General features: G+C 49.0%; 1 protein-coding gene across 1 annotated transcript in view; it reads left to right on the top strand.

Annotated features, from left to right (window-relative positions):
- Positions 1-5,292: 5,292 nt before the first annotated feature.
- CLIP4 (CAP-Gly domain containing linker protein family member 4) overlaps positions 5,293-16,890 on the top strand; it is a 111,577-nt gene continuing 99,979 nt past the window's right edge. The window contains exon 1 of the mRNA XM_075925360.2: positions 5,293-5,406. The gene's annotated coding sequence lies outside the window, so the exon portion shown is untranslated. The remainder of the gene's footprint in view (positions 5,407-16,890) is intronic.

Raw genomic sequence — 16,890 nt, 5'->3', positions numbered from 1 at the left:
TTGTATTAAATTAGGTTTACTGGCCTGTCATTGCCAAGATTGCCTCTAGAGCTTTTTAAAAAAAATCTGTGTTACAGTAGCTATCTGCCAGTCATCCGGTACAGAAGCTGATTTGAGCAATAGGTAGTATACCACAGTTAGTAGTGCTACAATTTCATACCTGAGTTCTTTCAGAGTTCTTGGATGAATACCATGTGGTCCTGGTGACTTATGTCTGTTTAATTTATTAGTTGGTTTCAAACTTTTCTCTACTGACACTATAAATCTGGGTCAGTTCCTCAGATTTGTCACCTAAAAGAACAGCTCTGGTGTGGAAATCTCCCAGACATTCTCTGCAGTGAAGACCTATACAAATAATTCATTTAGCATCTGTGCAACAGTCTTGTCATCCTTGACTGCTCCTTTAACATCTCAATCTTACACTGGCCACACTGATGGTTTGGCAGGATTCCTTCTTCCAATGTACTAAAAAAATTGCTGTTAGTTTTTGTATTTTTTGCTAATTGCTCTTCACATTCTGTTTTTGCCTGGCCACGAAATGCTCCACGACCCCCCAGGAAGACTGACCTAATAACAGTCTGGTACATAGAGCTGAAAATGTAGACCACAAAAAAGTAAGGGTAATAATAAACAAATGCTAAATAAGGTCACGTGTCTGGCCAGAAGGGAGGGTGCAGGAGGAGACTTGGAGCAGGGTGCTTGGCCAAGAGGAAGGGTTGAGGAGGGGTCTTGGCAGAATATCTGGCCAGGAGCGGGTATTGGGGCAGGGTGTCTGGCCAGGAGGGAGGGTGCAAGAGGGGACTTGGGGAAGGGTGTCAGAGCAAGCTGGGAATGTGGGGTCTTGTCATGGAGAGGGGAATGAGGGGGGTTTGGGTGTGGGGTCTGGGCATGAGGGGGGACGCTTACCTGGCTTGGTACCCTGCTGCAGCAGGGAAAGCCTGCAGGGAGCATGCTCTTGTTCCTGGGAGGGGTGTGTGTGTGGAGAGAGCTCAGTTCCACACCGCCCATGCAGCGGGGAACCCAGCGCAGCTGCAGCAGCAGCAGCAGCACCAGGCTAGGCTTCCTGCTGGTGGGGAGTGGGGAGGGGAAGGGGAGAGAGGAGAAACCCTGACCATCCCCGCCAGATTAAACTTTGCCATTTTCCCAGCAGGCTGGGGAGGGAAGGCGCAGGGGAGATAGAGGAGCAGCACATGAGGGGCAACAGAGCCCAAGACCGCCCCGGGAGAAGGGGGGGGCAGCAGAGCCCAAGCGTGCCCCAGGTGGGGGAGGGGAGTGGCAGATCCTGAGCTGGGTTCCCTGCAGGCAGCAGTTTTAAAATGCTATGGTGTGGGAGCAGCTCCTCACCTCTGGCCACCCCTCGCCCTCCCAGCAGCAACGGCCGCTGTAAAAGCTGCCACCTGCACACGTGGAGGAGGAGGAGGCAGCTGTGCAGCAGCGGAAGCCCCGTGGGACAGGGGCCGTCCCGTGGGCTGGCGGGGAGGGGAGGCAGCCACAGCGGGAGCTGTCTACAGGCTCTGTGGGGGTGGGGGAGCAGAATTTTTTCTTTTCTCTCCATGGCACACCTCTGACTGCCTCACGGCACATTGGTGTGCTGCGGAACACAGTTTAAGAAACGCTAGTATAGATATTTAAAAAGTGTACTAGAGAGGTACCCAAACAATATTCAGATCTGACTTGGATAACTTTGGGTGTGCCTGGAATTTGACCCTGTTCAGGGTCACAGCCTACTTCTATTTGAATCGTGTACTTTGGGAGTACCTCTGATGTGTTCATACACAATAATAACCATTCAAATTACTTCAAGGGTAAAAGAGTATATCATCTATATGCAACACACATATCTAGCCATCTTGAACAGCAGTCAAGGTATTTGTTTCTTGTAGCTACTACCCAATTTAAAGAGTTATCTGCAGGTGGTGGGTAACTCATGTCTATATAGCCCCTTTCTGAGTGACTGTTCAGTTCAGAGCTAAATGATAATATATTGAGGTGACCTAGTGTTTCCTATTAGACCAGATTTCTGCATGCATGTGACGGGGTATATCAACCCCACATTGGACTTGTAAGAATTAACCAGGGCTCCCTGACTGAGAGAGCCCCCGCCCAGGCCTTGTCTGACCCCAGCTGGTGGACAAATATCAAGGCTGGTGGAACAACTCAGTCAGGGCTGACCACTGGGGAAGAAGGTGCTGCCAGATCTCTGGAGGAAGAGCTGTGGACGGACCAACCCATGGAGGCCAGACAGTGGGGAATAGCTGGAGAAGCCCCCAGTCTGAAGGGAAGTGGCGAAGGAGGCTCCTTTGGTGAGTCTGGTAAGAAGTAGCCCAGGATGGGGAGACAGATCCCTGAGAGCTCAGTGTGTTTCAGGTGAATTCCCCGCTGAACTAGTGGCAGGCCACCCCGTCACTGACAGGGCTCTAGACTGGAACCAAGTCGAAAGGGTGGGCCTGGGTCCCCCTACTCCATCCCCATTAACCTCCAAGGGGGATGCAACAGTGACTTTGATTGCTAGGCCTTACTGCCCTGAAAGGAGGGAGCTTCTTACTGACTGCAGCCACTAGGCCTCACTGCCCTGAGAGCAGGGAGCATTGCTACAGACTCTGGCCGTGAGGTCTCACCACTCTGAGGAAACGGGGCAATTACAGACTCTGGCCACAGGGTCTCACTACGCTTGAGGAAGGGGGTGTTTTACTGACTGTGGTTGCTGGGTCGGACTGTCTCAGAGGAGATGGGGTGTAGTTATTGTTCCTGAGCCAAAGGTACCGATACACACATGGGGTGCGGCACTCTGTGGGAGGTCTTAGAGGCCTCGTGCCCTGCCCCTGAAGGGGCTAGGCATCCTGACCCCATGACAATGGATTAAACATTTCTTTTGTACTTGGCACAGAATGATGACAGACTTTGGAATAATTGGTCTAGTTCAGTGATCCCCAAACTTTTCACTGTCATGTCCCCCTTAGTTCTGTCTATGCCCCTTCCTCACACCTGAGAGTGGGGCTGCAGCTCCTGCAGTGGAGGACAAAGGAGACCAAGGCAGAGGCCACAGCTGGGGGTAGATATGGGGCCTAGAGTGGGACTGGAGCCAGAAATGGAGCTGCGGCCAGGGAACAAGGTTGGTGGCAGAGCCAGAGCCACAGCTGGGCCCATGGCTGGGTGCAGCTCTGTTCCAGTTCCTGTCCCCAGCCTAAGGCCCTGGCCTGGGAACAGAGGTGTGGCCTAGGGCTGAGAATGAGGGTGGCAGTGGAGCTGCAGTCAGACCATGATAGGGTTGCCAGATGGTTTAACAAAAAATATTGAACCCCACCCCCCAAAAAAAAAACACGCTGGGAAAAAATTCTGACGAGGAAAAAAAAGGGGGGGAGGGAAGGAGACCAAAGTTAAGCAAAAAGGGATGGCAGGAGACAAATCGCTTGATCATTGTCTTCGGTCAACCCTCTCTGGGGTACCTGGTGCTGGCCACTGTTGGCAGACAGGATACTGGGCTAGATGGACCTTTGGTCTGACCCAGTACGGCCGTTCTTATGTTATGTAAAAAAAAAGGGGGGGGGGAGGCCGAAGTTGTTAAGCAAAAGTTGCACCACTCTCTCCAGTTTGGGGCCACAAACTAACCCCCAGTGCACCCACCCTCCCCCTGAGCCAGGAAACCCCAGCGCCAGGAGCTCCCCACCCCAATCAATTCCCCGTCTCCCCCATGCAGAGCCAGGCACCGGAGGAACGGGACGGCTGGGTAAGTTAATCTGACTTTTAAAGTCGCTGCTCCTGCTGCTTAGCCTGGCTGCCTTGGCTCACAGTATATAGATGGAGGCATCACGTGGCCAGCTCTCGGGTCTCTGCTGGTCACGTGGGCCAGAGCAGCGTGCACTCTGCTCCCACCCCAGCCCGGCGCTCCCCCTAGCGCGGTGCCCGGCAAGTGCCCTCTCCTGCCCCCCTTTGCTACGACTCTGCTGCGCTCCTCACTCCCCTGCCCCTGCCAGATGCGGCAGGGGAAAATTGTCCCCGCTGGGCTTCCGTCTGAGGGAAACAGGAAATACCAAACATTTCACGTGTCTGGTATTTTCTGGGTTTTTTTTTTAACCGGACGGAGCCCGCAAATACCGGACTGTCCTGGTGAATACCGGACACCTGGCAACCCTAGACCATGCTGGGGGCCAGCAGCCAGGCACATGGCTGGGTGTGGAACCGCACTGAGGCTGGGATGGGGCCAGTCCGGGAGCCTGGTTTATGGCTGGGAGTGGGTGGTATTGCAAAGCAGGTGGTGCTGCCTCCACACTCCGCTGTAGGGGCTGGCCTGGGCCCACTGTGCCTTCACTCCCCAGATTGTTCCTCCATGCCCTGCTAGGGGTGTGTGTTTGACAGTTTGGAGGCCTCTCGTCTAGATCCTTATTTTTAAAAATTGCATTTGGTTTCATATTAGTTTGTGCTGGGCCTTTTAAACCAGCAGTTTAATTTGTAACTAGTGTTGTCCCTATAACTTGGAAAAAACAGTCCATAATTCAGTGTGAACAATAATATCTCAACAGGCAGAAATGTATATGTGATCTTTATAAATTGGTGGTTTTTTCCAATGGGTCTCTTGTATGCTGTTGAATGTCCTGGGTCTTATGGGCCTAATCCTGATGGCTGTACACAACCCAAGCAGGGATAGTTCATAGGTGACAGGGAAGAATGGAATCGCCTCATCGCAATCCACACAAGTACTGATATGGTCAACATCACCACACCATGAATTTATCCTCACAACTGCCCTGCAAGTCTTTCAGGCAAAACAGTGGTAGGCCAGACTTACCCTTAAAAAAATCCCAAGTAGAAAAAAGCCCCTTGAGGCCTTTATGCAATGCCTCAGAGAAAAACAAAAATGAGCAGTTGAGCTAAATTAGCAAAAGGATCCTGAAGGTTTCCATCACTTTATCTAACATTAGTTAAAGATTTGCCTTTTGTAGGGAACCTAACTTATTTTTGCTGACCCCTTCGAGCAGTCACTTATGATGGGTTTCACTGCATACAGGAGGGACAGTGTGTGGGGGGACATGACTACTCAGTTAAGAGGATTGGGAGTTACAGCAACTGCCTAGATGTGCTTCCTGGCTTCCACCTTGCCTGAGATTTCCTATCTTGTATGTCAAAGCCCAGTCCAACTCCTTTGACCTTGTGAAGGTTGAGAGACCGTGGCAGGGTTAGAAACTGAAATCCTCTATTTGTCAACAGAGCCAGTGCAGTTCAGGCAGATGCAGTTTCAACTTTTCCACTCTCTCTTGCCAATACTCTAGTGTACAGCACAGACTTTCCATCCTTCCCCAGGAGTGAGAGGTGCTGTGAGCTCCTTGTACAGAGGCCGTTTGCTGAGGTGGCAGCCTGCAGATTACGCGCATTTGCAGAATGGTTTCTGTGGAGTGAGACTGCTGCCAGGTAAGAGACCAAGCAATGAGGATGAGTACTGAAAACCTATTTTGATTAAGACTTTAGGTTAGGACATAGACCAAGACATCTTTAATATTATAATCACCATCCTCAATACTGGAATTTACTTAAAATATCGGGTCATCCTAGAGATGATTTTAGTACCATGTGCATTGCATTGTTCCCTTCCCTGTGGACACAAAGCCATGCTTTTAATGAGTGTTTACATGGCAGCACAGCTGTTCAGACCAGCCAAAAATGTCTGGTATTTTTATTTATGGTACAAAAAATGTATCTAAGTCTCAGTACCACAGAAGACACCTTGACAATGAATGGTCAGATTCCATTAATGCAGGAGACAGTGTTCTAGAAGCAGATCATTTACCACATCTCAGAGAGAGAAATTTGCAAGATAAATACTCATGTTTTTTTCAGCAAGATTGTATTATTCCTTTTTGATTTGCCATATTCTTTTCTGGATTATTTTAGTTTTCCCCTATTAGATCCTGTATAGCAGGTGGCAATTTGCTACATGGACTGTTGTCTAGCAGAGCGTCTAATGATCAGAGTAGAGAACTGAGTGTTAGGACTCATCAGTTTTATTTGCAGCTTATGCACTGACTCAGTGAGCATGAAAAAACTTAAAAAACAATACCTAATCTTGCAGCATTTTAGAGACTAACAAAACATGTAGATGGTATCATGAGCTTTTGTGGGCACAGCCCACTTCCTCAGATGAATGAACTTGGCTATCTCACTGAGCATAAGAACGGCCATACTGGGTCAGACCAAAGGTCCATCTAGCCCAGTAGCCTGTCTGCCGACAGTGGCCAATACCAGGAGCCCCAGAATGGGTGGACCGAAGACAATGATCAAGCGATTTGTCTTCTGCCATCCTTATCCAGCCTCTGACAAACAGAGGCCAGGGACACCATTTATATCCTCTGGCTTATAGCCTTTTATGGACCTAACCTCCATGAAATTATCTAGCTTCTCTTTAAACTCTGTTATAGTCCTAGCCTTCACAGCCTCCTCTGGCAAGGAGTTCCACAGGTTGACTACACGCTGTGTGAAGAAGAACTTTGTTTTATTAGTTTTAAACCTGCTACCTATTAACTTAATTTGGTGTCCTCTAGTTCTTCTATTGTGGGAACTAATAATAGCATGGACAAGGATATCACATAACTTTTCTATGCTTTGTGTATCCTCCTCTGTACAGTGGAGAAAATGCATACTTGCATCCCATAGTTTTTGTGAGGTCCAATGTGATATAATGTTCTTTGACATTTTCAGATGATGAAAAGAGCCATGTTAGAGCCAAAATACTGTTAAAAGTTTATAGTCAAAAGAGCTAGGAGAGAAGCATTCACCTCTTGCCCAGAATCCCCATCCTTATACTGACTATATTTGCAGGCATACACCAAAAGAAAGAAACTCTCAACAGGCTCCGAGGTAGTAGAGATGGGAAACCTATTTGGTCAGTGTATCCAGTCCTCTGCCATTACAGGGTTTGATTCACAGTAGAGAATAAATATATGAGGTGTTAAAAGTGATACTATGCTTGAGAGGAAGGTGGGGCTGCAAAGTGGAAACTGTCCAATAAGATTAACTTCTTTGCCTAAGATTTAAAAGCTGTCTAGCTGGTACAGATTTTAAGTTGCAGGCTGTATAGTAAGTCTCAGCCCTGTTATCTGTAGGATCTATGTGCTGCTGGAGGAAAGGCAGGAACATCTTGTTCACAGCATTGTAATGAGTGCTTTGGGGAAGGCCATGGTCCTTATTAACTGGCCTTGGCTTCAACTGGGGCTTGAGGTCCAATAGTAATAATCGAGAAAAATGATAGAACTGATGACAATGTCTGCAATGTCCAAAGCTGTTAATTATACAACTGATTAAACAGCAATTCAGGCTTCATAGAACACTTTTAGAAAGCATCTTATCAACAGGCAATGTTGCCTCTTTTTTAGCATATTGGTGCAGTCTTGACAAAGCAATAAATTAAAAAATAATATATTCTGTATTGCATCTTTCATATCACTGACTGCCTAAAAGGCATGACAATGTTAAATAATGCAGTCATAGGGTTAAATATAAGCAAAGAGAGAGTCTGAATGGTGGGAAAAGATACTTTGAAATGAAGTTTGTCAATACCATGGAGAGAGACCAGGAGGCTATTTCTGGTGGCAGAGGCAAAGCGAAAGTTTTTGAACGAACAGGGGTGAGACTGTATAAAGGGACAGAGAATAGGCAAGTGTAAGAGGAGTGCAGGAGACTGATTTTATTCTAATATGAAATTGTTGCTAGGTCTGTCATCTTTGTTCCCTACTCCTGCCACCTATTCCTCAGCTGAAGTCACAATCCTGTGTTTGTGACATTGTTCTTGTAATTATTCATCATAAATGGCAGTGGGTCTGTGATGAGAAGTTTGGATCCTGTTCCAAAATGTTTGGATGCTCTAACCCAGAGTTTTGGTTTGACATGGCCTAAAAGTACTATGACAACTTCCATGTCTATGGAGAAGACGCAGGATCTTATGGCTAGATCCACAATAGTACTTAGGGACCCAACTGCCTCTTTAGGAGCCTAAGTCCAATGTTAAGACACTGCTGATGTTCTCAAATCCATTGCTCAGCTGCCTCTTGACCCCAGAGGAACACAGTTTTCACCAGTGGGTGTGTGCAAAGTTGCCTAAGCACAGAATCTGCCCACAGCTGAATAGCTGCTCAGGGCCTCACTGAAACTTAGCGTCCCAAAACAGGATTCTCAAGCAGATGTTTCCCCATCTCTCTTGCCTGTGGGGATCAGTGTTCTCAGTGCATGCCTACAGGATTGAGCCCTTCACAAATGACAGCTGGGGTGAGTTGGGTTTTTTCAGGATCAGGCGTGTGTATCCTTGTCCATGTCCCAGCTCTGAACACTCACTTGTACTGTGAGAGACACAAGTTCACATTTGTACCCTAAGGACTAAATTATTTATACCATACCACTATGAGAACTTGAGGCCACTTCAGAATAATCCATAGTCCAGTGGCCAGGACACTTATATGGGAGACCAGGATTTAGATGAGTACTCAAATGGGGTGAGGTTTTTTGAGAAACCTGGCTTTGGTCACCTAATTCCAGGAGAGGTTCACAGCTGAGAAGTGAAGATAGGTGCCTCCCTCTAGCCCATCAGTCAGATACCTAGATCAATGGGAGTTAGGAATCTAAGCACCTTTATGAATCTGGGCCCTTTCCTCTCAATTTCTCTTCTGGCAGCCTTAGTCATTCCCCCCCTTATCAGCATGTTGGCTTCTATGAAACTCTTTCTCAGGCATCTAAGTCTCCCCACGCTTAACTCAGGGCTGAGGTTCCACTAGGCAGCAGAATACCTAAGGATTAAGTGTTGCAACATGCAGTATTGCAGCGTTTAAGTACAATGGTGGAGTTAGCCCTTAAAAGCTAACGTCTTGTCTGGAAGGAGCACTCAGACACTAACCCTGGATGGAATTAAGTTTATCTGGCGAGGAAAGAATGGTTGAATCAGCTCTAAAAGAGTGTCTTTTCTGGACGTACTGGCAACTCCCTAACTGGTGATACAAGATGGTTTGAGCAAGTCATTCACAAAGTAAGTGGTTGGCATCCACAAAGGGACTTGGGCATTGCAATGCTGAGCCTCACAATGCCTTGCTTTTAGGCACAGGAATACACTGCATTCCACAAACCCTGAGCTGGGCACCTAGGCTCCGGTACAATGAATGGGGAGAGACAGGCACCTTAGACTACAAACCACAATACTCAGCATGTTGAGCAAGGAGCCTCCTACCCCCCCTTATTTTGAAATAACAAGTGGAGCATCCACACTACCAAGCCCATTATTTCAAAACAACAGGCTGGTTATTTTGAAATCTGTACTCCTGCTTTCCTCGGGGAATAAACTTATTTCAAAATAGATATTTCGAAATAATTTCCTAGTGTAGACATGCTCTAAGCTAGCCAATGGGAGATGCTGGTGAGAGGAGTGTAGGCTAAATCTCGCTCCTCACTTGAAGACAGGTGCCTATTTCTGCCTGGCATTTCGTGAATGGGAACTGGCTGCCTGGAGTCAGATAGCTTGGGCAGGTGAGATGTGTTTTGCAGAAATGAGGTAGGTGTCTGCCTCACGCTACACAAAATAATACAGAAAAAGATGGCTAGTGGGTACATACTTTCCTTCCCCCCAACACTTTTAGCTCAGTGGTTTGAGCACTCATAGAATCATAGAACCAAAGAGCTGGAAAAGACCTCAGAAGGTCATCAAGTCCAGCCCCCTGCTCCAGGGAGGACCAATCCCAACTAAATCAACCCAGCCAGGGCTTTGTCAAGCCGAGACTTTGTCAAGTCTTTGTCAAGGCCATCACCTCTAGGGATGGAGACTCCACTACTTCCCTAGCTAACCCATCCCAGTGCTTCACCACTCTCCTAGTGAAATAGTTTTTCCTAATATCCAACCTGGACCTCTCCCACCACAACTTAAGACCATTGCTCCTTGTTCTGCCATCTGTCACTACTGAGAACAGCCTTTCTCCATCCTCTTTGGAACCTCGCTTCAGGAAGTTGACGGCTGCTATCAAATCCCCCCTCACTCTTCGCTTCTGCAGACTAAACAGACCCAACTCCCTCAACCTCTCCTCATAAGTCATATGCTCCAGCCCCCTAATCATTTTGGTTGCCCTCCGCTGGACCCTCTCCAATGCATCCACATCCTTTATGTAGTGGGGAGCCCAAAACTGGACACAATACTCCAGATGTGGCCTCACCAGAGCCGAATAAAGGGGAATAATGACATCTCTGGATCTGCTGGCAATGCTCCTTCTAATGAAACTGTAGATGAGTCATGGGGTGCGATCACCCCCTACCGGGCGGGCAGGGAGACTCAGCGAACCCCTTCATCCTCTAACCAGGCCCCCAGCCGGGATGCTCGGTCGTGCGTCCCGTAAGCTGGGTGCGATCACCCCCTCCTTGCAGGGCAGGAGAGGGGGGTTCAGCGGCCCCCGTGTCTATACCCCGCCTTAGCAGGGGGGAATGGGCTTGCGCCCCGAGTCTTGCCCCTCCGAGGGGCGATGCCCTGGCCAGCCCTGCCGTCCGGCCGCCACAGTTCGCACGTTTGTGTGCGTTCCAGTTCTGAAGGGGCTGGGTGCTCATGGGAGGTTGGGAGGGGGACCCGGGCCCACCCTCTCTCCGGGTCCCAGCCCGGGGCCTTAAGTGCAGGGGCTCGCGGTCATCCCTGCACGGCAGACGGGGGTGTTTCCTCCCGTAACACATCTCCCTACTGTTGCCAGAAGGCCCCCACCCCGGGCTGATTCCTCCCTTCCCCTGGCCCCTGGAGTACCCCTGCGCTTACCGGGATTCTGGGCTCCAGGTCTGAGGTCGTTCCGCAGGAGTCCCATGGGTCCTTCTGTTCCCGCGGATCTTGTCCCGGCCGAGCTGCTCTTTCCATGGGCGGCGGGGTTTGTCCTGGTCATCCTCCGACCTGGGGCTGGCCAGCCGCGGGGGCCGTCCCGGGAGCACCTGGGTTAGGAACGGGCCACCTGCCAGTCTCAGGCACGCACCCGGTCGTCCTGGGCCCCGGTACGTCTCTACCTTCCTGGGAGGAGGCTGCCCCCCTGCTCTCTGCCGGTGGGCCTTTTTAAAATGGCCCGCTGGGCCAGACACGATCTGGAGGCCCCGCCCCTTCGATGACATGGCAGCTCCCCCAGCCATGTCGCAGCTGTCACTCCCTGCAACGGCCCCTCCCTGAGCCCTTCCGGGGGAGGGGCCGGTAGCCTCCCACTGGCGCAGGCGCGGTGGCAGGTTCCAGCCCCGCCGCCACTCTCCGGCAGCCCCGCGGTGCGGGGGGGTTCTGCCCATGGCCCCGCTCGTCTCCCGGCGGCTCTGGCTGTTCAACGTGCGGGCCGTTGGCGGCCTGTCACAGCAACCTAATATGCCATTAGCCTTCTTGGCTACAAGGGCACACTGTTGACTCATATTCAGCTTCTCATCCACTGTAACCCCCACGTTCTTTCGGATGTGGGTGGCCCTGAGAAATTCCTCTCTCAGGCAGAAGGGGAAAAGGATTGGAATGGAGGTCTCCCTCAGGAAAGTGCTCTAATCCCACTGAGCTGTGGGATATTTTTATGGTGCCGGGCTCCCTTAGTCTTTCCTGGTGAAGCTGATCCACTGTGTGGACAAATAACGAATGAGTGACTGGAGCAGGGGAGCTGGGTCTCCCACATCCCAGATGGATGCCCTAAGCATAGGGCTATAGAAGAAGTATCTCTTTCTTGCCTCACGACTACTTAGGTATTTATCCAAATTGGACCATTGGAGCAGGGGGAGAGGAAAAGGAAGACACAGAGTCTGTAGTCCAGTGGTTAGGTCAACCCCCCTACCCGCATGTGAGGAGACCTGGGTCCAGTCCCTCTGCTCTGACTTAGGTGTCTAAATCTGCCACCTAAGTGCCTTTATGGATCTGCAGCTAAATTGTTCTGTAACTCAGCTTCTTCCCCATCTAATACTGGGGTAACAACTGCTTTTCAGAATAACTGGCTTGCAGAGAACTTCCACTACATGCATCTGACGAAGTGGGTCTTTGCCCACGAAAGCTTATGCTCCAATAAATCTGTTAGGGCATGTCTACACAGCAAAGTTATTTTGAAATAACAGCCGTTATTTCGAAATAACTTTCCTAGCATCTACACAGCCAAACCGCTATTTCGAAAGTAAATCAAAATAGCGGAGGGCTTATTTTGAAATTGGTAAACCTTATTCCACAAGGAATAACACCAATTTCGAAACCGCTATTTCAAAATAAGCTCTGTGTAGATGCTTATTTCGAAATAAGGGGCCTCCAGCCCTTCCCAGAGTGCCCTGGTGGCCACTCTGGGCACAACCAGGAGAACTCCTCTCCCCTCCGTAGCTCTTAAAAAGGTAGAGTCTGGCCACAGTGCCTGTGCCAGCTCCTTGCCTGCCAGCCCAGAGCCAGCAGTCACTGCCCCTGACCCAGTGGCCCCAAAACATGAGCCACCAAGCCACCGGCAGCCAACCTTCCACCGCTCCCCACGACCAGTGCCTCAGCTCCCAGAAACCAGCCAGGGCCCAGAGAAGGCAGGCGCCTTCCTGGTCCAGGGCGTTGATTATGGACCTTATTCAGGTTTGGGGATGCCCCCAACGTCCATGATCTCTGCACTAGATGGAGGAATGCGGCCATCTATGGCAGGATAGCTGCCAGAATTGCTAGCAAAGGCCCCATCCGCACCCAGACACAGGTGCGGATGAAAATAAAGGCACTTAGGCAGGCATATGCCAGGGCCACAGGGGGCAGCTCTCAACCAGGGGCAGACCCATACACCTGCCCCTATTTTGACACCCGGGACTGCATCCTGGGGGGCGGGACGGTCTGTGTCCCCAGGGTGGTCGTCAACCCTGGGGCAGAGGGCCCTGTCAGGGCATTGAGGGGGAGGAGGAGAGCCAGGAGCCAGAGGAGGCCATCATCACCACCCAGTTGAGCCAGGACTTCCTGAGCTACCCCAGCAGATCTGTCGCTGGTGTCATCTCAGGCCAGGGAAGCAAGAACATGTGAGTCCCCTTATGCAGGGGGGAGGGGGGATGGAAACCAGGGACTGTGTGTATGGGCCTTGCTGTCCACAGATCATGCAGTAACCTGTGCATGTGTGAGCATGTGCCTTGCCACCCCTGGGCATGGGGCCCCAGCTGGCTGCCACACAGGGGCCTTACCCTGTTAGCCACACGTGTGTGTGAGGAGGCATGACATTCTCCTGACTCCGAGATGGGACACAGCAAGACGCCCTCCCTCCACAAGGACACTCTACACAGAGGCAGGGAACATATTCCCCCCACCACACACACACTATATACACCATAGGGGCATGGGTGTGGTCTCGAGGCAGCTCCCACTCCCGGGAATAACAGAACATTCCGAACATGGTCTGTGTGCAAGCACATCGGCTCTGATGGTGCAGGGAATGGTCATCCTCACCTTGCAGAGGGGGGCTGGGCTTCACCCACTGTGTCCCCAGGGATAACTGACCACTTCTCTTGTTTCTCCACAGCCTCACCAGCTGCATGTGCAGGTGCAAACCCCCCCCCCCCCCCAGACATGCTCCTGCACCCGAGGGCTCCGCAGGCCCACCCGTGCAGTGGAGGGGTACCAACAGCAGCACCCTGAGCTTCCCCTCCCCCTTGCTTCCCCCTTCTAGCTCCCTCCTCCTAGGTTTCCCCCTCCCCTCTCCCACTCTCTCTCTTCCCTTATCCTGCCTCCTTTCCCCAGGCTCACCAGAGTTTCATTCTCCTCCCCTGCCCAGTTTTGTTAAATAAAGAGAGTTTGTGTTCATGAAAATCCTTATATTTTATTTTACATCAGGAAGGGGGGTTAGGGAGGAGTAAGTGGAAGGACGTGAGGGATGAATGAGGCACAAGCCCCCAGTGGGGCAGACCAGGGAGACTCTTAGTGCTCCTCAGGGTGGAAGCTCTCCCACAGGGCCTCCTGGATACTGACAGCCCCTTGACGTACCTCCTGGATGGCAGCCTGCAGAAAGTGCAGCCAGGCTTGCAGTAACGCGTCCAAGAGAGGCACCAGACTGCCCGGGGGCAGCTCTGGCTCCATGGTGCAGAGTGCTGTGGTGTCCCGAGTGAGGGCAACCAGAGCACACAGAGACAAAAATGCTTTGCTGTCCCTCGTTGAGGTAGGCAAGCAAGCAGGGAAACCTGAGAACCGGCACGATGGGGGGGGGCGGTTGGTCCCTTTAAGCACAGGCCTCAGACAGCCTCAGGCAGCAGCCACACAAAGTAACTCCTGACTTGATGCCCTGCCGGAACTGGTTCCAACCAGCCTTAAAAACGCGATTCAATGTCCACTCAGTGTGAACACGCTATTTTAAAATAGCAAAACGCTATTTCGAAATGCATTTTGTGTGTAAACACGTTATTTCAAAATAAGCTATTTTGAATTAACTATTTTGAAATTAGATATTTCGAAATAACGCTGTAGTGTAGACATACCCTTAGTCTATAAGGTGCCACAGTATGTCTCATTGTTTATGCAGATTCAGACTAACACGGCTACCCCTCTAATATCTGGCTTGCAGAGGTGACTTAATTAATGCGTATGAAATACTTTGGATTCTTGGATGGAAGAAGTTCTAGAAATACAAGTATCATTGGTATTAACTATTTTATTGCATAAGGTATTGCTAACTTGAGCAGTATTCACAAGTTTGTTTCTAAGAGCTAGAGTTGTTTCTGAAGGCAAAGGAAGCAATCAGCTCTGTCTATAGTGGTTTCAGGTTCTTGTCTCTAGATGCCAAGGGTCTTGTCATTTCACACTATTTCAGATTTAAGCAGTGTCACTGGTAGTTGGCTCTGGACCAGCTCGCAGCCTAAGAAAGGTCAGCAGATGAAGTGCTGCTCAGTGCACATGGCTGTGCAAACAGCAGTTCCTGGCTGGAAAGCTGATACTGTTTGAACCTTCTTGCAAGACAAGTGAAATGTGATTAGAAGCACAGATGCAACTTTACCTTGCATTTAGCTTCACAGAGTGCACATCAGGGCATGGTGTGTGCCAGCTTCTTCTGCAGCACATCCCAGTGTTAACCCTTTGTCTGCTGCCTCCTCAATGTGGTTGTGTTTGCAGTAATTTGCATAGAATCTCAATTGAAATGAGTACAGTGCTGTCCGCTACTATCAAACCGAGCTTAAATTGAGAGCAAAGGGGCTAATAAGTCAGAACAGTTATTAGCTATGCAGCAATCTCCACTTGCAATCTTTTTACCTAGGGGATTGTATTTTTTTTATGAAGTTTCAATGTAAAATAATTGGCATAAGGGTCCTTTCCTCTTAAAAACAAACCAAAATTAACTTAATGCACTTGAAAACATGCCCTTTATTTTTATAGCATAGAGTATTGTTTAACACTCTGGGTAAGAAATCAGCAATATTTGAATAAATATGTGCATTTTTAGTATATACATATGTACAGAGAGTGAAAGAGAGTATATTCACTTATATACATATCAATTCTGGGTTATTTTACAACCGTAAAAAAAAATCTTACAAACACTAATACAATCTTATAAAACAATATAGTGCCAGTAATGTTGGATTTGAGTGCAATTACAAAGGTTGTACAAAACATACTGGGTACGTCTAGACTACATGGCTCCGTCGACGGAGCCATGTAAAGTAGGTTACTTGGCATAGTCGATGAAGTGGGGATTTAAATAAACCCCGCTTCATTAAAATAAAAAATGGTCGCTGCGCTGTGCCGACAATCAGCTGATCTGGCACAACGCAGCAGTCTACACACGGTGCAGTTGACAAGGGAAGCCGTTTATGAGATTTACCGGAGCGGTCGACAAAGGCTTCCCTTGTCAACCGCGCCGCGTCTAGACTGCCGCACTGTGCCGGATCAGCTGATTGTTGGCTCAGCGCGGCAGCCATTTTTATTTTAATGAAGCAAGGTTTACTTAAATCCCCGCTTCATTGACTATGCCAAGTAAACTACTTTACATGGCTCCGTCGATGGAGCCATGTAGTCTAGACGTACCCACTGTAACAAAACCCTGGCCAAAAGGCTGTCAATTTTATCACTATACTGTACATCATGGCCACTCAGAACCTCATGCAACAAGACTAAGAACGTACTGGGTGGGTCAGACCAATGGTCCTTCTAGCCCAATTTTCCTACTGTGAATGGTGCCAGATGCTTGAAAGGGAGTGAACAGAACTATGCAATTATTAAGTGGTGCAGTCTCTGCTTCTTACAGTTAGCAGCTTAGAGATACCCAGAGCATGACATTGCTTCCCTGACCATTTTGGCTAATTGCCGTAGATGGAACTATCCTCCATGAATTTACTTAATTCTTTTTTGAACCCAGTTATATTTTTGGCCTTCACATCCCCAGGCAACGAGCTCCACTGGGTGACTGAGTTGTGTGAAATAATACTTCATTAGGTTTGTTTTAAACCTGCTGCCTATTGATTTCTGGGAACTGGAAGAGATTACACAATGTTTAAAGGCATATCATAAGATCAAAACCTCTCTGCAATAGGAATCTTATTCTATTTTTAAAAAATCAATGTTATTTGTTATTAATTGGACTTGATTTTATTTCCCGCATATCTGTAAAACATACTGGGGCAAGTCCTGGCTTCACTAAAATAAATGGGAGTTTTGCTATTGAGTCCAGTGGTGTTAGGATTTCATCTTTAGCAGGAAAATGCAGGATTGTGGGTTTGTTTTAAACAGAAGCTTCAAACCCATCTGAATAAATGTTATATTACCTAATTTTAATTTTGCACCTTTGAGACCATTAGTGCAACAAAACATTTGGGAGCAGAACCCTGTCTTTATAAAATAGTACTGATCTGACTTGTGATTTTCCAATATTTTATTGTTTCTGGCACTAAATGTAAATCTTTTAGTAAAATCATTAAAAAAAAAACATGAAAGAGAGAAGCAGGTGGCAAGAACCCTAC

Source organism: Pelodiscus sinensis, chromosome 3 (assembly GCF_052426305.1).
Source record: "Pelodiscus sinensis isolate ZL-2025 chromosome 3, ASM5242630v1, whole genome shotgun sequence".
NCBI lineage: Eukaryota > Metazoa > Chordata > Testudines > Trionychidae > Pelodiscus > Pelodiscus sinensis.
Note: the sequence above shows the minus strand (reverse complement) of the source record. Positions and strands in the feature narration are given on the sequence as shown.